Source organism: Pelobates fuscus, chromosome 13 (assembly GCF_036172605.1).
Source record: "Pelobates fuscus isolate aPelFus1 chromosome 13, aPelFus1.pri, whole genome shotgun sequence".
Lineage (NCBI taxonomy): Eukaryota > Metazoa > Chordata > Amphibia > Anura > Pelobatidae > Pelobates > Pelobates fuscus.
The window spans coordinates 82,724,597-82,751,465 of NC_086329.1; the positions used below are offsets into that span (position 1 = coordinate 82,724,597).

The window sequence follows — 26,869 nt, forward strand, 5'->3', positions numbered from 1 at the left end:
CTGTGTAGAGACAAATTTTCTGTTACTTTGAGACTTTTAGCAGACATGCCACTCTACTAATACCCTACCGTGTTTCTCCGAAAATAAGACCGGGTCTTATATGAATTTTAGTCACCAAAAACACACTAGGGCTTATTTTCAGGGTAGGGCTTATTTATTTACGGTACCGGTATGTACAGTGAACCCCCCTTTAATTAATCCACCCCCTCTAATTAATCCACCCCCCTTTAATAAATCCACACCCCTCTAATTAATCCACCCCCTCTAATTAATCCACCCCTCCTTTAATAAATCCACCCCCCTCTAATTAATCACCCCCCTCTAATTAATCCACCCCCCTCTAATTAATCCACCCCCTTTAATAAATCCACCCCCTCTAATTAATCCATCCCCTCTAATTAATCCACCCCTCCTTTAATAAATCCACCCCCTCTAATTAATCCAACCCCTCTATTTAATCCACCCCCCTCTAATTAATCCACCCCCCTTTAATAAATCCACCCCCTCTAATTAATCCACCTCCCTCTAATTAATCCAACCCCTCTAATTAATCCACCCCCTTTAATAAATCCACCCCCTTTAATAAATCCACCCCCCTTTAATAAATCCACCCCTCTTTAATTAATCCACCCCCTCTAATTAATCAACCCCCTTTAATTAATCCACCCCCTCTAATTAATCCACCCCCTCTAATTAATCCACCCCCTATAATTAATCCACCCCCTTCTAATTAATCCACCCCCCTTTAATTAATCCACCCCCTCTAATTAATCCACCCCCTCTAATTAATCAACCGCCCTCTAATTAATCCACCCCCTTTAGTAAATCCACCCCCTCTAATTGATCCACCCCCTCTAATTGATCCACCCCCTTTAATTAGTCCACCCCCCTTTAATAAATCCACCCCCTTTAATAAATCCACCCCCCCTCTAATTAATCCAGCCCCCCCTTTAATTAATTCACCCCCCCTTTAATTAATTCACCCCCCCCCTTTAATTAATTCACCCCCCGCCCCTTTAATTAATTCAGTCCCAGACATAAAATATCTACTCACATTTCAAAGATGCCTTCCTTGCCCGCCGAGTCCGACCACTGGGTGCCTCACCGCCCGGAAATGGATCCTTCCGCTGAAGATCCGGGAAGGCAGACTGACGGCGCTGCGCGCGTCGTCATCACGTTGCGCGATGCCGCGGCCCGCAACGCTCCTCCCCCTCCTCCTCATAGAAGAAGGAAGTCCCGCCCAGCCGCAAAGGTGCAATGATGTCGTTCCTACATTTTTAATTGTTATTTGGGGTTTTCTTTAAGCTTAAATTAAACTTAAGCTCTTTAATTAAAAAAGGCTATCCAACATCCTTTGGGAACAACTTTCTGTAATTATAATTAGGTTTAGGCCCTTTTAGTTGGATGTCCTATTATCAAGGGACCTCTTTCTTCTCTCTATTATGTACCTCTAACAATAATAATCATCATGACAAAAACTTTATGTTGTCCAGGAACACTGTTGCTTGGCCATTTGACAACGCAGTAGGCCAGGATTTGGCTACCTGTGGCACACAAGGCTACCTACCCAAGTTGGCCAGATGGGAAGATCATAGGCTTTCAACATCTGAGCAAAAGTGTTGTGCTACTGAATTCTCTCCCATACTACCCGAAATACAAAATGTTATTTGTCATATTGTGTTTTTAACAAGGCTGGATAGTAGGAGGACGACCAGGCACGCAGTGAGGCAACGAATCCCAGCCAGGGGCCGGAGATGAGGAGGAAGTGCGCAAGGAGGTGGAACGGCGCCTGGCATATTACCGAGAGCCACCCTCAGAGGAGATTGTCAGCAGGACCTTTTTGGAGGTGCAAACCTATGTCCTTGCCAATAGACAGAGGGCGACCTCCATGAACCCAGATGAAGGAAGAAGGGAGCAGAGGGCAGTGTTTAGGCGATACAGTCACAGTGTAAGCAGTGTTTAGGAGATACGGTCACAGTGTAAGGAGTGTTTAGGTGATACCATCACAGTGCAAGCAGTGTTTAGGCGATACAGGCATTTCATTCTCCACAATCATAGTACTTTTAGTTACCTTATAAGTATTACAGTGACTCACATTGGTTGAATTGGCACATGAATACACATGTGAGCAGTAACGCCACGTCAAGGCTTCAAACCTTGTTAGGGCACAAGGGACGAGTGATTACAGCTCCTTTCAGAGCAGGTAGGATGGTCCCTGACACAGGGACTGAAGACAGTGTACGCAGGCCAGTTCGAGAGAAGAATGCTCCCCCTGGTGGGTGTTCGGTGGTCTGGCATGGTTCGGGAGGCGAATGCTTTCCCTGGTGGGCGTTCAGCAATACGAACCGGCAGCCACCCAAGGGTAGCACGTGCCGCTCTGTTTTCACACCTCGTTAGCGAGGTGTGAACATTCTAAGTATACTTTCTAAATTAAGTTCCACCTTGGTGGCCAAAAGGTATATTGCAGGATTTTATGGTAATTATTACAGAAAGGGGAATGTGAAAGAGGGGAAGCACACTTTCTAGGAGGGGTACATCCATACATATAAAACAAGGCAATTCACAGTTTAGGCAGTCCCACCACACAGCTCCCCCTTAACCAACAACCGGCATACACTGCCTGATCCCGACAAATCAGCTGGGGAATGTCCGGGGGAAGTGCTCATGGATCATTTATCTAGGGCTGTCTGTCTGGACAACCCATTGGTGTTGCCATACTGCTTACCGGGTCGGTAGTGGATGGTAAAGTCATATGGTTGTTGGGCCAGGCTCCACCGGAGCAGCCTGGCATTGTCCCCTGCAACCCGGTTAAGCCAGACCAACGGGTTGTGATCCGTGAGCAGGGTGAATTTCTGTCCATATAGATAGGGTTGCAGCTTCTTGAGTGCCCACACCACCGCCGGGCACTCTCAATGGCGGCGTAGCTTATCTCCCTGGGCTGCAACTTCTTGCTGAGGTAAGCCACTGGGTGTTCTCTGCCATCATCCCCGACCTGGCTCAGCACTGCTCCTAATCCAAACATGGAGGCATCTGTGTGAAAAAGAAAGTGTTTTCTGGGACTAGGAGCAGCCAGGACAGGGGCATTGGTCAGGGCATCCTTAAGGGTTTAGAATGCCTGCTCACACTCTGGGGTTCAGCAGACCTGTCTGGGTAAGGACTTTTTGGTCAGGTCAGTGAGGGGCTTTGCGTTAGCACTGTAATTGGGGACGAACTTCCTATAATAGCTGGCAGTTCCTAGGAAAGCCAGTACCTGGGTCTTAGTGAGGGGACGGGGCCAGCTAGCTACTGCCTCCACTTTGGCAGGCTCTGGCTTCTGTGTCCCACAACCCACCCAGTGCCCTAGGTATTGTACCTCTGCCATCCCTAGGGTACATTTACTGGGCTTCAGAGTTAATCCTGCTTCCCTGATCCTGTCCAGGACATCCCCCACATGTACTAGGTGTTCCAAGTGTCGCTGTATATGGCGATGTCGTCCAGGTATGCCCAGGCATAATCCTGGAGGCCATCTAACAGCCAATCCACTATCCATTGAAAGGTGGCCAGGGCGTTCTTATTCACGAATGGCATTAACTTAACCTGGTACAGGCCAAAGGAGGTGACGAAGGCGGACTTGGGGACAGCATCCGCTGCTAATGGGATCTGCCAATATCCCTTGCATAGGTCAATGGTGGTGAGGTATCGGCCTCGAGCCATTCTGTCGAGCAGCTCATCTATGCGGGGCATGGGGTAGGCATCGGAGATCGTCTTGTCGTTGAGCCTCCCCCTTAAAATCTTTTTAAAGCCAGGAACCAAATAAAAGCTTAAATACATGTATTAATTGGTATTAAAAAGTACATCAATAAAATGAATAACAATGTCCATAAGAAAATATACCGGTACGCATGTGGCTTCCTCAGCCGGATCAGCGTTTTGAGCTGATTTTTCTAGTTTTGCCATTTGGCTTATCCCTCCTGGAGCATCAACCCTGTTACATAGCTTAGTATCATCAGCAAAAATACATACCTTACCATCAAGACCTTCTGCAATATCACTAATAAGAATATTAGAATGGGTCCAAGTAAAGATCCATGAGGTACCCCACTGGTGACAAGACCATGCTTCGAATATATCCATTGACTACAACCCTCTGTTGCCTATCACTCCGCCACTGCCTTACCCATTCAAAAATATTGGATTCCAAACTTAAAGATTGCAGTTTATTGATAAGCCTTCTATGTGCAACAGTGTAAAAACCCTTACTGAAATCTAGGTAAGCAATGTCTACTGCATCACCCTGATCTATTATTTTAGTTACCCAATCAAAAAAATCAATAAGATTAGTTTGGCATGATCTCCCTGAAGTAAACCCATGTTGTCTCTGATCATGAAATCCATGTGTTTTTAGATGTTCGTCAATCCTAATCTTTAACATGGTTTCCATTACTTTCCCCACTACTGAAGTAAGGCTTACTGGCCTATAGTTGCCCGACTCCTCCCTCCCTACTACCTTTCTTGTGAATGGGCACAACATTCGCTAACTTCCAATCTTCTGGGACTATTCCTGTTGTTAACAATGATTGGTTAAATAAATGTGTTAATGTTTTTGCTAGTACACCACTAAGCTCTTTTAATAACTTTGGGTGTATTACAAGGTCCCATTAACTTATTTGTCTTTACTTTTGACATTTGAAATAGAACCTCTTCCTCTGTAAACTCACATGTAACAAATGACTCATTTGTCCTTTTTCCTAACTGAGGCCCCTTTCCTTCATTTTCATCTGTAAATACTGAACAAATATATTCATTGAGGCAGTCAGCTAGACCTTTATCCACTTCTACATACCTTCATTCTTTTGTTTTTAATCTAACTAATCCTTGTTTTACTTTCCTTTTCTCATTTATGTATCTAAAAAAGTGTTGTCCCCTTTTTTTTACTGACTGTGCTATTTTCTCTTCTGTGTGTGATTTGGAAGCTCTTCCAACTTCCTTAGCCTCTTTCTGCCTAATATTATAGATCTGTCTATCTCCCTCACTCTGTTGTTTTTTTTTTTTGTTTGTTTTTTTAATGATTAAATGCGAACTTTTTGTTTTTTTACTATTTTGGCCACATCTGCAGAGTACCACAGTAGTTTCTTTAATATTTTGCTTTTACGGACAAGCCTAATGCAATTTTCTGTTGCCTTTAGCAGTGCAACTTTTAAATAAAGCTAAAACATTATCATGGAGATCCCCCAAAAATATAGTCATTACAAGCATTTATATTGCAGAAGATGTATTTATTAGACAGTATATAGGGATTATTGATTAGTTACTAGTTTTAAATGTATCACAGAGCTTTGGGAAAACAAATCGTATGACTCCGTTAGGAAGAACAAATTAGTTTTCTTCAGGCTTTGTGTGAAATCAGATGACCCCTGTAAGAAAAAAAAATAGTATTACTAATTGAGCTATTAGTTTGTGTGTACTGTAGAAAAAAATCATATTATAACATACTGTTTTAATACACACACACATATATATATATATATATATATATATATACACACACACACACACACAGTGATTTTGAATGTTTGTCCACTGACAAAGAAATGATCAGTCTATAATTTTAATGGTAGATGTATTTTAACAGTGAGAGACAATAGATTTGCATGTTAATGAGGGAAATAAGTATTTGATCTATCAATCAGCAAGATTTCTGGCTCCCAGGTATCTTTTGTACAGGTAACGAGCTGAGATGAGGAGCACTCTCTTAAAGGGAATGCTCCTAATCTCAGCTCGTTACCTGTATAAAAGATATCTGTCCACAGAAGCAATCAGATTCCAAACTCTCCACCATGGCCAAGACCAAGAGATGTCCGGGACAAGATTGTAGACCCATACAAGGCTGGAATGGGCTACAAGACCATCGGCAAGTAGCTTGGTGAGAAGGTGACAACAGTTGGTGCGATTATACACAAATGGAAGAAACACAAAATAACTGTCAGTCTTCCTCGGTCTGGTGCTCTATGCAAGAGCTCACCACGTGGAGTTTCAATGATCATGAGAACAGTGAGGAATCAGCCCAGAACTACACGGGAGGATCTTGTTAATGATCTCAAGGCAGTTGGGACCATAGTCACCAAGAAAACAATTGGTAACACACTACGCCGTGAAGGACTGAAATCCTGCAGTGCCCGTAAGGCTCCCCTGCTCAAGAAAGCAAATGTACTGTCTGAAGTTTGCCAATGAACATCTGAATGATTCAGAAGAGAACTGGATAAAAGTGTTGTGGTCAAAGGAGACCAAAATCGAGCTCTTTGGCCTCAACTCGCCGTGTTTGGAGGAGGAGGAATACTGTCTATGACCACAAGAACACCATCCCCCACCGTTAAACATGGAGGTGGAAACATTATGCTTTGGGGGTGTTTTTCTGCTAAGGGGACAGGACAACTGCACCGCATCAAAGGGACGATGGACGGGGCCAGGTACCGTCAAATCTTAAGTGAGAACCTTCTACTCTCAGGCAGGGCATTGAAAATGGGTTGTGGATGGGTATTCCAGCATGACAATGACCCAAACCACACAGCCAAGGCAACAAACTAGTGGCTCAAGAAGAAGCAGACTAAGGTCCTGGAGTGGCGTAGCCAGTCTCCAGATGTTAATTCCATAGAAAATCTGTGGAGGGAGCGGAAGGTTCGAGTTACCAAACGTCAGCCCTGAAACCTTAATGACTTGGAGAGGATCTGTAGGACAAAATCCAGCTTGAGATGTGTGCAAAGCTGGTGGCCAACTAGAAGAAACATCTGACCTCTGTGATTGCCAACAAGGGTTTTGCCACCAAGTACTAAGTCGAAGGGGTCAAATACTTTTTTCACTCATAGACATGCAAATCAATTTATAACTTTTTTGACATGCGTTTTTCTGGATTTTTTTGTTCTGTCTCTCACTGTTAAAATATTGCTTTGTCAGAGGGCAAATGTTTAAAATCAGCAGGGGATCAACTACTTTTTTCCCTCACTGTGTGTGTGTGTGTGTGTATATATATGACTTTCAAACTTAATCAGAGTTTTGTGTCAAAGTGAATTTCAAATGTAAGGCCAGGCATATTTAGGCATAATGCTGACATGCATAAAATACTATAGCAAAAGTATGCGGTCAGTCTCTTCTGAAGGCATTTATATTGTTTTAGTTTGGTTTATGAAGTTACATTTCCGATGACAGGCCACTTTAAAGGGAAAGCATTGCTTCTCTGGAAATAGCGGCACTGAATAAAACATTTAATATCCGCTATATTTTGTATTAACCATTTTTGTGCGATGCTCTTTTTTCCTTTAAACATTACATGGATATAAATAAGACTATGCAGATCAATTTACAAAGCAGTGTCCATAGCTGTGCTTCTGCTCAATATAGTTATCCATAATATTCACAGTCACAGCTTGTAGGCTAGCTTTTAGGTGGAACCTGCTAACAAAGCACAACACTAGGGTAATAGCAGGCATATGTCTGTCAATTATATCTGCCATGAACAATGTTAAATTACTGTCTGCAGCTATAAACAGCACAGTTAATAAAAGTAGAGAGAAAGGTGCTTCCTAGGTATACAACCTAATAGGGAGCCCCAGAGGACAAGGGTTATTGGGGTAGAGAAAAGGGCATAACCCTGCATACGGCACAAACAAGAAAAAAGGAAATGAAGGATATGATCATCCCGTTTGAAACAAGCTGATCTCCCTCAAACCACCCCAAAAAGGCGTCTCAAACAAAATAATAAACAACTTTATTGAAAAATTAAGAGTAAAAAACTCAAACGGCAGAAAAAATGCCTAAAAGACTAAACAGGGCTAGGTTCTGCTGAAATATAGCTATACACCCTAGTATCAATCTCAAATAATGTAACAAACTGTAACAAAGTGAAAGGTATGGATGCAAGTAGCAATATAGCTCATTTGTAGCAGGCACCAAGCCCCACAGGATTAACACTTAAAGAAATCGAAAGGATAGAGGAGGGCATGTAGTAAGAGTAAAAATAAAGTGGTGATAACCTAATAGACCTGTTAGAGGTAATATATAAAGGTAAAATCTAACCACAGTAAACTCAAAAGTAAAGCCCAACCTCCCTTTAATAAGTATCCAGAGTCTTCAAAACGGCTCCTAGATAGAAAGTGTAGTACCCTGCAGACAGGTTATATCAGTTCAAATATATAAATCGCCATGGCAGCCCATGGGTAGCCCAACGCGCATTTCGGCGGTCCAAACCGCCTTTATCAAGGGCAAAAATAAATTTAAAGTAGAGTGAAAATAAACCGCACTTAGGTTTCCCCCCAATAGTCAATTTAAATGTCCCCTCGTACCTCCCATCCGACAGGATTGGTCATTGACGGCCAACCAGCTAGTTCTTCTCAGTGGGGAGGGGTAGGGAGGACTGCGCATGTCGTAAGGGTTGCACGCATGCGCATCCGGCAAACCTGTATCATTTGTGCGCATGTCAGAAGAGGGTACTTTTCTCAAATGCGCATGTCTGCAGAATAATTGAGAAAATCTAGATGTATGTATATATATATACCTAGTGTGTACATGTACACGAAAATGAATCAGCCTGAAGGTAGTTATATAAATGGGGCAAAAGAAAACCCCTCATTCAAACCTGCAGGTTGAAGTGTCTTTAATTCGTATATCCATCTAGACTCTCTCTGCCTTAGAATTTTGTCAAAATCTCCCCGTCTAGGGGTCCTTTTGACCAACTCTAAACCACAAGACTCTGGATACTAATTAAAGGGAGGTTGGGCTTTACTTTTGAGTTTACTGTGGTTAGATTTTACCTTTATATATTACCTCTAACAGGTCTATTAGGTTATCACCACTTTATTTTCACTCTTACTACATGCCCTCCTCTATCCTTTCGATTTCTTTAAGTGTTAATCCTGTGGGGCTTGGTGCCTGCTACAAATGAGCTATATTGCTACTTGCATCCATACCTTTCACTTTGTTACAGTTTGTTACATTATTTGAGATTGATACTAGGGTGTATAGCTATATTTCAGCAGAACCTAGCCCTGTTTACTCTTTTAGGCATTTTTTCTGCCGTTTGAGTTTTTTACCCTTAATTTTTCAATAAAGTTGTTTATTATTTTGTTTGAGATGCCTTTTTGGGGTGGTTTGAGGGAGATCAGCCTGTTTCAAACGGGATGATCATATCCTTCATTTCCTTTTTTCCAGTTAATAAAAGACCTGCTAAGGACTGTGAGACCGTAGCATGTTCTAAGAGAGACGCTTTCTCATCCTTCACACTGAGAGAGCCAATTTGAGCCTCTCCATTAATAAAAAATAAATTCATTAAAGAACAAGTGTGGAATACATTCACACCAGGAGAAGCCTTCACCCCATGGTTTATCATGCTTAAAGTAATATATGTGCCTTAAAGGGCTAGGAGAAGCCCACTCATCCTCGCCCTATAGAGTGAATCCCTAAAATATTTACTGTAAAATTGATGGCTACGAAAACCCAAACATCTAGACCCCTTCCCCAAGTATGTTCCTATCTACCCATCTCACTAATGAAAATAATAAGAACTTTAACCAAGTAAATTAAACACAATCCAAATGGTTGGAAGGCTCCTGGTTTGGACCCCTGTTTGGGGTGACAGTGGCTGTAGTGGGATGACAGTGGCTATAATGGGGGATGTTGGCTGAATGCTGAAGCTTATCTTGGGTCTGTGAGGGGGAATCCTGATCCATGGTCCAGTGGGGTTGTCAGCATGTCTGTACCCACAGTGTGTCCAGACGGCTACGTCTGGTCGGTTCAGTCCGCATGATTAAGAGCTTTACCATATATTTGAGAGCTGGCCCTTGTCGCCCTTGTCGGCCTCAGCCACACAGCAAGAGAATGGTCTGGCCAGTGAGGGAGATCCCCACCAGTAATGCTGCCTCTTTCCTGCATGCTAAGCCATGGCCTTGTTGACCTTGTGGCAAATCTGGTCCTGGTTCCATGACATCTTCCATTGATAAGTCAGGCACATACATGTGTACTTGGAAATCTGCTTAGAAAGTAGCATATGAGTGCATGCAACATATGAGTGCATGTAAACTCTGGCATTCATTTCTCAGCAGTATGTATATGTATTTGATCTCACTGTATCCATATGAAGTCACACTCATTGTGTGTGTGTGGCTATAAAAGAACAGCCTAATGTAAGATACTAATCAAAAGATAAAGGTGTCTGTGTAAAAAAAAAAAAAAACAATAGTTATTAGGTTGTTGTTCTTGAATGTTCAATTTGTTACTTACACTCAGTGAGTACTGTAGTGGGATGGAGTCTTTTTGCCGCCTAATACTTTCTTTGGATGTTTTATCTATATCAAGAAAGAAGTATATTAGATAACAAATCACGGTGTGGTTAAAAACGCTTTATCACTTATTATTTGAGAAATGTTTCTAATAAAAACAGAGAACAGATTCATCACTGCCAAATTATCATTATTTTTTTGTTAAATGCATAACAATTGATGAATACCTACAAACATAAAAAAGATAAAAGGGCAATTGTGTTAATATATAACTGTTCAGGGATAAATACATTTTTCAATTATTAACATATGTATAGTCTACAGAATTATATGATAAATATTTGACCATTTCAGAGATTCTGTAATATAACGGAAAGGTTGCTAGAGACATCAAACAATGTTATCTTCATAGAGTGGTTCTGGTGTACAGATCATGCCCCTGCAGTATTACTTCTGTACCATTAAGGAGTTAAATCACTTCATGCAGCTCTAGTCACACCTTCCTATATGTAATTTACACAGTCTCCCTACACATATCCTGTATTTACATCAAGAGATTAAAGTTTAATCTCCCTTCATTGCACAGTCTGTTTCATATAAAATTTCTAATCCCCTGCTCTTTTAATAGCCTGCTAGACCCTGTAGGAGCCTCATGTGTGATCAAAGTTCAATTTACGGAGTTGGAGATAAGAGCTTCTGCAGTAGGTTTAAGATCCAATTAAAAATTAAACATTTGTTTTTCATGCAGGCTGTGTGAGAGTCTCCGAGATGTAGCTAGGGCTGCATAAACAGAAACAAAAGTGATTTTACTTCTGAATGACATAGAATTAAGCAGTGAGACTGCTGGGATGTAACCTATACACTGTAACTGCTTCATTGAGCTAAAGCTTATTTTGGTGCGTATAGTATCCCTTTAATTTAGAAGTGCAAAAATATAATTTTAGATAATAAATAAAATGTCTTACTTACCACCTTACATAAAATGCCGTTTAAGAGCCCTTTAATATCATCGTTATTCTGAAAATAAAGAAACACATATAATTCATGTCATTGATCCATTGATGGATTTAGACACATTTTCTTTAACCCCTTTACTACAGGAATCGTGTATACACAACTCTCATGATCTGTTCTAATATCCCAAAACCGTATATACACAGTTTTAACACAGAGACATTACTACCCTGACAGCAAAGCTAGCACTAACATTATAGCACCAGCTCAGCTGAGCCCCCCTCAGCAACATGGGTTAGAGACTGGTGGAGAGAACAATCAGAGCAGTCTGCTCCAAGCCAGTGATGCAGACCGCCCTGAAACCCACCACATGAAAAGTTTCCTCACATGCCCAACGTTAGCAGGAGAGGGTAAGAGCAAAATTAAAACTATGCACTGTGTGAGGAAGCTGGAACTTCCTCCCGCGTGCACTATGTGAGGAAGAGAAACACAGCCAACTCACCCACCCCAATATTACCCCCCAACTCCACCTGTCACACTCACAGTCACATTGAGTCAGCCACCCTATATCATACACAGTCTGACACAGTCACCTTCCACACAGACAGTCACCCTCATACACACACACAGTACAGACACCCTCATACACACACAGTCTCCCCTCACACACAAAACAGCCTCCACTTAAACACAGCAAACACATCAAGACAACAGCAGATGTTTAAACAGCAACTAGATGCATAATTGCAAAAACAGAATATTCAAGGATATAATATTTCAATGTAGGGTAAATACTTCTGGGGTCAAGAAGGATTTATTTCCTAGTTTGTTGCAAAATTGGAAGCGCTTCAGACTGGGTTTTTTGTCTTCTTTTGGATCAACAGCAAAAACATATGTGAGGAAGGCTGAACTTGATGGACGCATGTCTCTTTTCAGCCATGTAACTATGTAACAATGTAAGTATATGTAACTACGTAACTTTTCAGGACACCCAAAATACTCTGTATTCTGTGTTTTTTTCCCCTAGAAACGGTTTGGTAGTAAAGGGGTTAATGTGAAATTATAACAGTAAAAGGTATATGTCCTAGATGTGCTATGTAAGTAAATACCTAATATTTTTAAAGTACTATAAATGGTTATGCATGTGATAAAAATGAAAATTAGACTTAAGATATATCATCTTGCTTTATTCATTTGAAATATACACATATATAAACACACACTTATGCACACACATATACGTATATACTCAAACTTTAACCTTGCACTCAACAGCATCAGTACCACGTGCGACTCCTTGTCATTAACATGAGAGCAGCACTCAGGGGTCTTTGTCTTCAAGTTTTTATTTTGAGCTGTATTGAATTCTCAGATATAAACAGGTAAATCATTTCTTCAAATCTTCATAAAAATCTTCAGACTGAAACATTGATTTGCCAGTTTATATATATATATATATATATATATATATATATATATATATATATATAGTGTTCAAGTAGAGATTGTAGCCGTATTAGTCCAGTGATGTAGATGTTAAAAACAGATACAATTTATACCTTGTAATACCTTTTTTATTGGACTAACAGAATTTTTTAATGACAAGCTGTAACGGATCGCCTGGCACCCCGACTGGGTACCTCCGTTAATGGATGCTCCTAGCGTTTCCTGAGGACTCCAAGCACTGCAGCAGACACCACAACCACCGAGTCAGAGAAGCGTATAAATCCTCTCAAGCATATGAATGCTGTAGACAGTTGAATAGGAAACCATACGAATAGGTTTACACTCCTAGCAGTCAAACTGGAACAGCATACAATAAATCCTCCCCCAATAATGAGATGACACTTCACTTTGAGGGTTAAGCAGGAATTGAGGCTGGCACTCCCAGCCTGGTTTTTATTACAGTTGTTGAGAATACAGGACCGCCCACAGGGAGGGACAAAACAACCAATCAATCTGTACAATACACACAGACACTGCCACACAAAATCCTCCCCTCTGCCTGTAATAGGATTACTGAACACAATGGGTAATCGCATTATCACAGGCAGAAGAATACAGTTTTATGAAACATATCACAGGGACCCCAAAACATGCAATAACCCCAAGTATATCCTCAGAACCAGGGGATCTGGGTGAACCACATATCCAAAATTCACCCAGATCCATTCAGTAGTTTGGAAGATACAGTTTAATGCAGATTCTGCAGAACATATACAGATTATATAAAAAATAATTTTATAACATGACAGGAGGCTTCGTATTTGCTTAAGTCTCTCTTTACTAGAACTCCACAGCAGCACAGAAAACAACCAATCAGAAAAAAGTTAGGTACTATAAAACTCCCCTCCCCATGCATCATTTCCTCTTTCTTTGCTGCTCCGCATCAGTACAGGTCAGAGTACCTCTGCCTCCTGCTATTATTAGTTGGTGGCTCTGGGATTTGATTGACTTAGCTATTATTTATATTTGTTACTCTAGTGTTCATATTATATTTTTTTATGGATTTATATTTTTTATATTTTATATTTTATTTCTCATATTATATATTTATATATGTATTTATTTATTTTTTTATATATACATCTTGTATATTATATTTGTTTGTACTTTTCTTCCTATATCTAGCTATTTATTTTATGTTTTTGTTTGGTTATTTTTTCATATTGTGTGGTTTGGGGTTACTACCCCCCCCCCCCCCTTTTTTACTGTCTCTGGGCTTCCCTGTTTCCTTGGGGTGGCCCCCTCTCATTGTGGTGTTTTTTGTGGGGTGTTTCCCAGGGATTCAGGCAGTTAACCCCTTCGTTCTTCTCCCAACCCCACTCTCTAACACCCCGCGGTTAACCCTCACCGCGGACTATGGACGCTTAGCTTGGGGTTCCAGGAGACTAGCTTTTGGCTAACTCCTCTGATTCCCCGTGCTCCAGGGTGAGTCTGCCGGCGCGCGGGGTATCTCGCGGTCAGGCGCGAGTACCCGGCGGCCCGGATCGCTCACGCACATGGCCACCTCGCCATGCGGCTCCCCCCTGGATCCACGTGCATCCGACCAGATAGAGGAGGGTGCGCCTGCTAAACGCGCCCCCTCTTCCTCCCATGGTGGTCGGACACAGAGTTTTTCTTCCCCACTGGGGTCTGGCTCTGTAACAGGGCACATACAGAGCCAGAAGTCAGGTAGCTCACTATTTCTGTGAGTATCTGGACTACATTCATATTTTAGTTCACATTGATATTTGTAAGTGATTATTCCAGGCTTGTCTCTTGGATTCTCACTTTGCATATTTTCTGCATGGTATTTGTATGCTTTCATTGATGTGACTTTTTTTGCACTAAGGTATGTGTCCATTGTTTTCTTCACTACTCTCCTCTCATTATCTACCTCCTTTTAGATATAGCCTAAGCACATGTATGGTGGCTCAGTGGTTACAGACTTGCACTGGGGATTTTCATCCATGAGTTCTAATCCTCATAGCAAGACATCAGTCTGTTGTGTAATTACATGCTGGCTGAAGGAACACGTGGATCATCTTTTGTTGGATCCTTATGATGCAAGGACACGTGAAATTTTTATATTGCAAAATTATGGTTAACTACCAGTCCCTATGCTTCGGTATTTATGTACATGGTCCATCCATGGAGACAGAGACCAGACTACTCTAGTAAGATACTCACTATCCTGGGTGTATTTAAAAAGCTAAGCAGAGCTATATCTTCGGCTCAGATTGATATGAGAGACCAGTCTATGCTGACTCTATTTCTTTTCAGATGGCATGCTGGTGAGACATATACTGATGACGAATTCTCAAACAGGTCTGCAGCTTCATGTGCATGCCCTCTCAGTTTTAAATTAATCACGCTGTATGTCGTGATTCATGAGCACTATCATCACTGGACCAGGTTCAGCCTGTATGTGCTACGGCTGGTATACCACTATTTTGCCTGCTGGGCATTTAGGGACTGCCAGTCCTGGTTCAGGTTATTCACACGGCATTACGCTGTCTAAAAGGGTTGGTGTGTAGGGGTCCTATGTCACAGGATGCCCTGAGGATCTACGATTTCTAGGGACCTCTACCCGCGATACCCTTGTAAAGCGCTGCGGAATAGAATGGCGCTATATAAATACCATGTTATGATAATATAATAATGATCCGCAACCCAGGATTGGCCTGCTACGTCTGTGCCCATTCAAGCGGCCTGCTATAAATGTGCCCATTAGAACGGCCTGCTATGTCTGTGCCCATAAGAACGGCCTGCTATGTCTGTGCCCATAAGAATGGCCTGCTATGTCTGTGCCCATAAGAACGGCCTGCTATGTCTGTGCCCATAAGAACGGCCTGCTATGTCTGTGCCCATAAGAACGGCCTGCTATGTCTGTGCCCATAAGAACGGCCTGCTATGTCTGTGCCCATAAGAACGGCCTACTATGTCTGTGCCCATAAGAACGGCCTGCTATGTCTGTGTCCATAAGAACGGCCTGCTATGTCTGTGCCCATAAGATTGGCCTGCTATGTCTGTGCCCATAAGATTGGCCTGCTATGTCTGTGCCCATAAGATTGGCCTGCTGTGTCTGTGCCCATAAGATTGGCCTGCTGTGTCTGTGCCCATAAGATTGGCCTGCTGTGTCTGTGCCCATAAGATTGGCCTGCTGTGTCTGTGCCCATAAGATTGGCCTGCTGTGTCTGTGCCCATAAGATTGGCCTGCTGTGTCTGTGCCCATAAGAACGGCCTGCTATGTCTGTGCCCATAAGAACGGCCTGCTAGGTCGGTGCCCCATTTATTGGCCTCCTATGTCGGTGCCTATTTGTCTGGCCTACTAGGTCGGTGCCTATTTGCTTGGCCAACTATCCTGTGTCCATTAGTTTGGCCTGCTGGGCCTGCTCTATTGGTGCCGAACCCCCTTTTGGCCGCGTGCCTGGGGGAATATCACTGAGGAGAAGCCATTGCCCACCAGTGACACGGAAATAGGCAGGTGTCCGGACAAGCACCATTGCCATACTATCCAAGAGGACACCTTATACGGCCATCTGGATATGGTAGGTAGGGTGAAGGCCCTAAACCTCAGACCTGAAGGGCAAGTTTTCTTACGAAGACTCGGACACACGTCCGCGGTTTGCGCCAGTCCGGCGACGGCGCATCTCAAAGGAGAACCTTGCACTGGCAAGGACCGGTATTCAGTCACCTACAGGAGAACGCGGTGTTTTCCTTGTCTTTATCAACTAACTCCGTATCTGCCTCCCGGTATCCATATAGCTATCGGTAGTTATTCCTGCGTAAGGTTAGCTCCTGGCCCTGTGCAGTGGGTCTTACTTGTCTTGCCTTCCGGCCTGCTATTTGCCTTCTAGCTGAGATAGAATTTGCGTTTTTACTCATACCTACGTTATTGTTGTCTTTTTCGTTTTTTCGTGACTTCCTTTTCCTTTTGCTCGGGTCGTCGAGAGGCCTGACTTGACCTCCTCCGACCTCCCGGGTGCTCGTGGATTGCGGAGAACGTCTCCTGCTTTCCTCAGACTACCAACGGTCCGCCTGGAACCCGCGCGTGCGCACGGGATCCGGACGGTCAGTTGATAGTTTTGCCATCGTTTTTTCCCGTAGATTACCCTCAGCCTTATGCTGATACTCGTATTTGGTGTACCCTTAGTTGGTCACCCTGAGTCTCTAGGGACTCTAGCTTGGATCACAGGAGGGTGCGGCCCTCCATCACTTCGATCCGAGGACATTTTATCTTCTGGAGCAGAGAGCGAACCCCTCTCAGATACGGAACCGGACACTGATTTGTTATTAGAGGGCGCACCCCTCCCTCTCCCTCAGCCAGGGACTGAGCTGGATACAGGGGTCATGTTTGGAGGAAACATTCTCATAGAGAGGTACGGTCACGGATGCAGACTCTACTGTTTGGTTATTTACGGGTACGGCCCGCTCAGACTATCAGCCGGACGTTAGCACGTTATTTGATCACATTAGTAGAGAGCGCGGCTCTCTCATACACTCGACGCTCTACGGTGCCATCCGTTTGTTCATCACACAGGCTTGTGCCTGTGCAAGACATCGAGGACTACATGGAGGGGCGTCCCTCCTGCATTCAAGTAGATCTGACGTCCGTGCTACTGGTTCCGATATAGAGGACTGCCTGGTTCATGCAAGATATCCATATTTAGACTGGATTCCTCTAGTCTATCTCCTGCAATGGAGGGATATTCTCACAGAGGTATAACGAGGGGTGACTCCCACTTATTTATACACATTCCTGGAGATGGTTCGGCTATCGGATGGAACTCAGGTATTATGTGAGTGCAGGTTTGGGTATATTCGGCACCATAGAAAGCAGAGGATTGCTTTCTGTTTTTGGATATCCAGACCATTGTAACAACTGCTCAGACAGTTTTTCTCCCATATTTAGGTGGCAGGAGATACGGGGACCTACATGGAGCAAACGGGCTCTGCCTTGCTCGGGTAACAGGATTAAGGAGGGCCTATTACCTGCTCTGAAGGTACAAACCGTACGTATGGTTCACATGGTAAGACCGGGAAACCCGGTTTGTCTTGACCTCCCCGGTCATCAGATCTTGGGATAAGATGGCAGGACTGCCCCGTCTCCTCGAAACGCATACCTGGTGATCAGGGTTCGGAGATGGAGGACCCTCCGTCTATACTCTAGTTATTCCTCACGGGAGCCGTTTTTGTTGGATTCGCGCTACCCTACTCTTCAACTATCGTCGAGGAGACCTACGAGACCTTATGGTGGTACCTGGTATACCACGACTCCTACACAAACATCTTTCACTCTTGGACGGGGGCATTTCTGGATGGGAATCTGCGTTCCTGTTTGCACTTTCCATTCCTTTGAAGATTTCTGGGATTCCCTATTCCCAGAATAGTCGACCACCGTTCCTCCACCCAAGTTCAGTTCGGAACCCTGAATGGACGTCCTTTGGAGCCTTTTCTCTACGGCGTCCGAAGTTTACACAGTCCGTTTGGAATATTGGAATCACTTAGTATGCGGCTGGTTTGGCCACACTATTGCCTGCATTATGAATTTATGCTCGGATGTGACACCCCACCGGGTGGAACAGGAAGGTACGAAAGTTCCTCCTCGATTACTTTTGCGATTTTGGTGGTGGTCTTCGGTGCATTCCTTGGAATTGGAGATCTCCCTGCAAGGCCGCATCGCCGAATGGCCCTGGCACGATCGGAGGAGCCGCCTTACGGGTCATGAGTTGAGACTTGGTGTCAGTTTTCTCCTCGCGACCCTAGGTCCTAGATCGGATTTCGAAGTTATACACTTACAGGAATGTGGCTAATAGGTCAGCCTACCAGCTCATGGACCGACTTCTAGGAAACAGGTTGCTATACCACGTACAATGGATCTACCGGCGGATGGTGCTTTTTTTCCGTATATGAGATTCTTCGTCGGTTGGCATCTTCTTTGACCCGTCGGCTGTCATCTATCGTATTTGGAAGGTCCAATTAGGATTACTCTGATATTTCATGGAATAATTACCAGCGACACAAACAGCGTTGGATTGGTGAACTGAGCGTTGAAACAGCAAATACGAAGCCTCCTGTCATGTTATAAAATTGTAGATTATGCTAGCTTTAGTGTACCTATAATCTTAATTTTATTAATGACAGGAGGCGAGTATTTCCCACCCATTCTTGTCCCTCCCTTGTTTAAGGTTATAGTTTAGATTATCAGGTAAGTATGCAACTCTGTTTGTTGTCTCTGCTACCTGTCGCTTGTTCCTTATGTTTGTGTTTTTTTCCATAAGTAGGGTTGGGATATTTATATATTAGGTTAATTTTGTTGCTACGTTGGGTACCTACATGTTTATTCAGAGTACATTTCATTGGATAATCAACCTGTTCGATTCTGTTTTTCTCTCGTTTCAGTTTACAGTCCATCTACACTATCTAGTTTGACGGTTACACTTGGATGGTGGACATCGTTATATTCATCGTATCTAGGACTTCGTTTCTTCCCCATGATGTTCTCTGCCTTTTATTCTGTTTTGTCGCAGCTTGAAAGAGGAAATGATGCATGGGGAGGGGAGTTTTATAGTACCTAACTTTTTTCTGATTGGTTGTTTTCTGTGCTGCTGTGGAGTTCTAGTAAAGAGAGACTTAAGCAAATACTCGCCTCCTGTCATTAATAAAATTAAGATTATAGGTACACTAAAGCTAGCATAATCTACAATTACTGTATAATGTGTCCCCTGTTGTATAGTTTAAAACTACTGCACGATGTCGTTGTGTACCACATACCGGCGAGATGGCACCGTGTAGAAAAGTCACAACAATGTCTGTGAGTTAAAATGGCCGCCATCCATTGTTCTCACCATGTGCTTCATCCATTGTTCTCACCATGTGCCTCTGATACATGAAATGGTGGCCACCCAGTAACTCCACAGTAAGTCCCCAGATGGTTTTTAAAGGGCCAGCAGCAGCACCATACAAATCCAATATGCCCAAATATTGTACTTGAAGGGCCAAGTAACCCAGGGGCCATAGTCAGCAGGTAGGAGGCGGGCAAACAAGCTTCTCCAATGCCCAGTGGCGAGGTTGGTTTCGCCACACAAGCTTTCGAGAGAACCTCCCTTTCTCAAGTCTATGTGTCGTCTTGCTCAGAAATGCTTCAGACTTGAGAAAGGGAGGTTATCCCAAAAGCTTGTCATTAAAGAATTATGTTAGTCTAATAAATGTATTACAAGACACAAATTGTATCTGTTTTTTTTAAATATATATATATATATATATATACACACACACACTCACAGGATCTCACAAAAGTGAGTACACCCCTTACATTTTTGTATTTTATTATATCTTTTCATGTGACAACACTGAAAAAATGACACTCTGCTACAATGTAAAGTACTAAGTGTGCAACCTGGATAACAGTGTAAATTTGCTGTCCCCTCAAAATAACAAGACACAGCCATTAATCTCGGTCTACGAGATAACACTCTCTCCTGGTTCTCTTCCTATCTCTCCTAGCGCTCATTCAGTGTTTCTTTCTCAGGCTCTGCCTCTTCTACCCAATCCTTCTCTGTTGGTGTTCCCCCAAGGTTCTGTCCTTGATCCCCTATTGTTCTCAATCTACACTGCCTCCCTTGGTAAACTCATCAGCTCCTTCGGCTTCCAGTATCATTTCTCTGCGGAAGACACGCAAATTTATCTATCCTCCCCTGATTTCTCACCACTCCTCTTTACTCGTGTCTCTGACTGCCTCTCTGCTATTTCCAACTGGATGGCTGCTCATTTCCTTAAACTGAACCGGTCTAAAACAGAACTTCTGGTCTTTCCTCCCTCAAGTGTTGCTACTCCCTTGTCTGTGTCCCTCCAAGTCAATGGCGCTACCATCCACTCTACCTCTAAGGCTCGCTGCCTAGGTGTTGTCTTTGACTCAGACCTCTCCTTCACCCCTCATGTCCAATCAATCGCCAAATCCTGCCGCTTCTATCTCAAAAATATTGCGCGCATCCGACCCTATTTAACGCCAGATGCAGCTAAGGTGCGGGTCCATGCCAATGTCCTCTCTCGCCTTGACTACTGCAATCCAATTCTCAGTCGTCTTACATGTTCCCAACTTGCCCCGTTACAGTCTATAATGAATGCGGCGGCGAGGCTCATCTTTCTGTCCGCCCGCACCTCCTACGCCTCCCCCTGTCAGTCCCTATATTGGCTTCCCGTAAGATATAGTTCTCAATTTAAGATCCTGATACTTGCTTACAAATCTCTACACAATCCTGCTCAGACCTACTTATCCTCACTATAACACAAATATGTTCCATCTGTACCACTACGCTCTGCTGGAGACCTACGTCTAACCTCTGATGCGCACCTTAAAGACTTCTCTAGGGCTGCACTGTTCCTATGGAACGCCCTACCCCTCTCTGTTAGACTTTCACCCAATCTCCACTCCTTCAAAAACTATTTGAAAACTTACTTCTTTAGGAAAGCATATTAATTAAACTGTGAACAGCTTTCCTTCCCGGCACCCTGTTTCCTCTCCGGAAACTGTCATTAAAACAAAACACTAAGCCCTCATTGAACACTATCCTAGCAACCTACTTCTCTACCCTATCCTTACCTTTTGTGTCACATTACCCCACTCCCTCTTGCATGTAAGCTCATTGAGCAGGGCCCTCAATCCCTCTGTTCCTGTGTGTCCAACTTGTCTGGTTACAAATACTTGTCTGTTAGTCCACCCATTATACAGTGCTACAGAACTTGTTGGCACTTTATAACACAATAATAATAATGATAATAATAATAATAATAATAATGTCTAAACTGTTGGCAACAAAAAGTGAGTACACCCCTTAAGTGGAAATGTCCAAATTGGGCCCAAAGTGTCAATATTTTGTGTGGCCACAATTATTTTTCAGCACTGCCTTAACCCTCATGGGAATGGAGTTCACCAGAGCTTCACAGGTTGCCACTGGAGTCCTCTTCCACTCCTCCATGACGACATCACGGAGCTGGTGGATGTTAGAGATCTTGCGCTCCCCCACCTTCCATCTGACGATGCCCCATAGATGCTCAATAGGGTTTAGGTCTGGAGACATGCTTGGCCAGTCCATCACCTTTACCTTCAGCTTCTTTAGCAAGGCAGTGGTCGTCTTGGAGGTGTGTTTGGGTCGTTATCATGTTGTAATACTGTCCTGCAGCCCAGTCTCCAAAGGGAGGGGATCATGCTCTGCTTCAGTATGTCACAGTACATGTTGGCATTCATGGTTCCCTCAATGAACTGTAGCTCCCCAGTGCCGGCAGCACTCATGCAGGCCCATACCATGACACTCCCATTACCATGCTTGACTGTAGGCAAGACACACTTGTCTTTGTATTCCTCACCTGGTTGCCGCCACACACGCTTGACATCATCTGAACCAAATAAGTTTATCTTGGGCTCATCGGACCACAGGACATGGTTTCAGTAATCCATGTCCTTCGTCTGCTTGTCTTCAGCAAATGGTTTGCGAGCTTTCTTGCACATCATCTTTAGAAGAGGCTTCCTTCTGCAGACCAATTTGATGCAGTGTACGGCGTATGGTCTGAACACTGACAGGCTGACCCCCCCACCCCTTCAACCTCTGCAGCAAGGCTGGCAGCACTCATACGTCTGGAACTTATCCTGTAAAACCGCTGTACGGGCTTGCCCACCATGCTGCAGCTCAGTTTCAGGGTCTTGGCAATCTTCTTATAGCCTAGGCAACCTTCGGCACCCCAGATGTTTTGGACTACACCTCCCATGATGCTTTGTCAGCATGATGGGTGTAAGAGCATTATGGGGAATGTAGTCCACAACATGTGGTTGCCTATCCCGGGCCTAGGCCATCTTTATGTAGAGCAACAATTCAATTTTTCAGATCCTCAGAGAGTTCTTTGCCATAAGGTACTATGTTGAACTTCCAGTGACCAGTATGAGAGAGTGTGAGAGCGATAACACATAATTTAACACACCTGCTCCTCATTCACACCTGAGACCTTGTAACACTAACAAGTCACATGACACCGGGGAGGGAAAATGGCTAATTGGGCCCAATTTGGACATTTCCACTTAGGAAACGTACTCACTTTTGTTGCCAACAGTTTAGACATTAATGGCTGTGTGTTCGGTTATTTTGAGGGGACAGAAAATCTACACTGTTATACAGACTGTACACTTACTGTTTTACATTTTAGCAGAGTGTCATTTCTTTAGTGTTGTCACATGAAAAGATGTAATAAAATATTGACATAATTGTGAGGGGTGTACTCACTTTTGTGAGATACTGTATATACATATATATATATGTAAAATATAAACGGCAAAAAAAATGCCATATAGTTTCACTTTTATCAGTCTTTAAGAAGAAAAATATATACAAATTAAAAAGCAAACATAATATATTAATCTATTTATTATCAATCATTACCTTAACTTCCGACATTATGTCATCCATCACCGCACGAACAGCAACTTGGTCACTGGGAGTCATCTGTATCAGTAATATAATATTTAAAGTTTTATACCACTACAATTAGAGTAATAAGTAGTAATGCATTTAAAAAGACACACACAACTACACTGAACTCAAATTTTTTTTTTAAACCTCTTCACTACCTGCAAATGTGTGCACACTATGTATTATATATTGCCCTGCAAAAAAAAAAAACAGACTTATTGTACATATCTAAGAAGTGAGAATTAATTTATCAGATGATACTATGTGCATAGACCTACAACATTAGAACAAATGTTAAAGGATCACTATAGTGTCAGGAAAACAAACTCATTTTCCTGACACTATGTAACCCTTAGGTCCCCCCCACCCTCAGTGTCCCCCTCCCGCTGGGCTGAAGGGGTTAAAACCAGTTCAGCCACTTACCTTTATCCAGCGCCGGGATTCCTCACCGACGTCAGTTCTCGAGTGGAGCGCAATGCGCGGCAAGAGCCGCACGCGCATTCAAACAGTCCATAGAAAAAGCATTTCTCAATGCTTTCCTATGGAAATTCTGCACGCTGAATGCGATTTTCGCATCCAGCATCGCCTCTAGACGCGGTCAGGAAGACAGCCACTAGAGGCTGGATTAATACTGCTAGGTAAACATAGCAGTTTCTCTGAAACTTCTATGTTTACATCTGAAGGGTTAAAACCTGGGGTTAAAACCTGGGGTATATGCAAATTTCACTTGAAGACATAATATGGGCTCTTATATAGATGATTGCGCTAAAGATAATTTAAAGGGACACTGTATGCACCCAGACCACTTAAGCCAATTGCTGTGTCCCTTTTGCACTTAGTGCTGCAATGTTAAACATTGCAGCAGGACCTTTAGGGACCTCCAGCGTCAGATTTTCCCCATAGGAAAATTATTTCCTATGGGGAGGTCTAATTTGATCGCGGGTTGAGGAGTGTGGGCGGAGCCTGTCCCAGCGCCGAAGGACATTGGTGCTGACTCGAGGTAAGTGGCTGAAGGGATTTTAACCCCTTCAGCCCTGCGGTAGGAGGGGTGGGAGGGGGGCACTGTAAGGTCTTTAGTGCCAGGATAACGAGTTTGTTTTCCTGCCACTATAGGATCCCTTTAAGTTAGCAACTAGTGAAATCAGAAGCAACTGGAACTATTGGTTTGAATAGCCAGCTTCTTGAAATCCTTTTTTTATACTAAATTTTGCAACAACTTGCTGTTAGAGAATTACCTTAATTTACTAATAAATATTTATTTATGAGGAATCATAATAGTTATCCACCTGCTCATCCAACAATCCAAAAGCAGAACCATATAAATCATAACCAGTGGTAAGACATACAACGCTATCAACCTATCTATTTGAATTTTTTGTCAATCAGAAAGTCACTAGAGACACTTCCTGGAGGCTAGGCGACGTTTAATCGTGTAACTGACGCAGGACGTCCTCAGGCTTCCAAGAGGACATCCAGCATCAGTTAAATCTCCATAGGGAAGCATTGAAACGATGCTTTAATATGGGGAGTGCCTAATGTCCTTGCAGTGCTAAATGCGCACGCGCTTTAACCTCCCCCTCCCCCCCCCCCATGTGACATCGGAGGAAGCGGAGCGCCTACCTGGCCCCGAAGAAAATGCTGCTGGCATAGGGTAGGTGTTACAAGAGTTTGTATTCCTTACCCTATAGAATCCCTTTAATGAAATAGTGAGTCAGTTTCACCATTTCATTGCCTTTAGCATAAGGTTTTATTTTTTATTTTTTTGTAAATCTTTTTTTTATTGATTTTATGAGGATGGAAAAAGAGCGTGTTAGTAGAAACAATAACAGTAGTAGGGGACTCGCAGGTCCCTTTCGCAACTGAAACAATAAGGTCATGCATAAAACAAGTGTATCGCCCATTTTTTAAAATCAGTTTCAAGTCGGTGTAGACCGGTTTTGTGCACGAGTGCGTACCAGCAGCCTTCACAGTTTGTGGCAAAGAGTTTCTCCTCTCCCCCCGACAAAAGTATGTATGCCGTTAAACTGCTTCAGAGAGGGCCGCATTTCGTAGGCCTCCCATGCCGCCAAGAACCACCAAGTCTCTGTGGTTAATAAGGCGTAATGCAATGGTGGTGGTTCGGTCAGCTTGTGCGCCCCATGGGTTCCTATATGTCTCATGCGGTTGTAGTGCTGCGTACCAAATGCAGGTGTGTGTCCTTGTGAGTGGGCCAAGATCGTAAGATAATGCACAGGCCTGTCTGCCCCAACTAACTCGGTGGCCTGTCCATTGTTGGCTGATGTTTGCCCCCTTTAGCATAAGGTTAAGACAACTCTATTTCTGATCTCACATTAATGTTTACGGCATGTGCAGTGCCAAACTAGAACAAACAAAACACACCTCAATATTTAAAACTAAAGCATCTGTCTGTCTGTCTGTAAACTATATAGTGTGCCTTTAGCAGTTAAAACAATTTAGTTATTCAAAAATTACCTCTGGTTTACCGTTTCCAGGGAGATCCTTCAAACAACCTAAAATTTCCTATAAAACAGAGAATAGAACTTTTTTGTTGTGTTACTAATATTGTCAATAGTTGTGAATACAATTAAGTTCAGTATGCAGAGAAAATCGAAGGGGGACTATGCTTCATATAAGCTCTTTGGGTCAGCGTAGAGCTATGGTGCTAAATGCAAACCTTTTTTTAATAGATTAGGAGCAGTTTGATAAAACAAGAATCTCCTTAAAACCCAGAACCTGCTCCTTCATGAGTCACATTGATAATAAGCATGATAAAGCCCTCAAGACAGATTCAGCTCCCATAACTATTAAATCACTAATCAAAAGATATTGCATAGAAACGTAACGTTTACACATTCAGATTATTTTTATTACTAATACAATGCTGTATCTAATGTATATTTTTCATATAAGTGCAGGTACTTTGTGTTCTTTATAAGAAAATGCATGTACCTTTGTGTGTAAATATAATGAGATGAGAGATTGCTATATTGTTAAAAGGTGATTAACAAGTCTGTGTCTCTTAAATTACACTGTGTCTCCCATTTGGCAATTTAAAAAAAGGTATCTGTTAAAAGAGTAAACATACAGATAACACATTTATTATAATGTTATATTTGGTTGGTTTGCCAGATAACTTACCAATAGCTATCACAGTTTTGGTTCAGGCTGCAAGCTAATTATATATGTCCTGCACTTTCTTTAACCATACTCTCCTAATTATTCCTAAAATTATACATTTTAGATAACATCAGTCTTTGTTTTCTACATGGAATATATGTTATAATGAGCATATTTTCTCAGCAGTTACAAATAACTTGGATTTTGTAATTTAAAAGGACACTATAGTCACCAAAACAACATTAGCTTAATGAAGCAGTTTTCATATATATAGAGTATGTCGAAAGGACAGGAGGCTCCTGCAGGGTATAGCAAGCTATTAACAGAGCAGGAGATAAGAATGTCTAGATTGAATAGAATTTGCAGTAAAGGAAGTGTAAACATTAGATGACTCTTTACAGGAAGTGTTTAGGAAGGCTGTGCAAGTCACATGCAGGGAGGTGTGACTAGGGCTGCATAAACAACATGATTTAACTCCTAAGTGGCAGAGAATTGAGCACTGAGACTGCAGAAGCATGATCTATACACAAAAACTGCTTCATTAACCTAATGTTGTTTTGATAACTATAGTGTCCCTTTAACTCTCATTTGGCAAACGTTTTTCTG

The 26,869-nt window shown here is 42.7% G+C and overlaps 2 long non-coding RNA genes across 2 annotated transcripts in view; one reads left to right on the plus strand and one right to left on the minus strand.

The window, feature by feature from the left end:
• The window catches only part of LOC134582550 (uncharacterized), a 447,686-nt gene that overhangs the window by 212,198 nt on the left and 208,619 nt on the right, over positions 1-26,869 (plus strand). The window lies entirely within an intron of this gene.
• On the minus strand, positions 11,194-25,667 carry LOC134583301 (uncharacterized). The gene is made up of 3 exons (XR_010086309.1): positions 25,619-25,667; positions 23,117-23,179; positions 11,194-11,264 (listed from the first exon to the last, which is right to left on the minus strand). It is a non-coding gene; the product is annotated as an uncharacterized LOC134583301 (long non-coding RNA).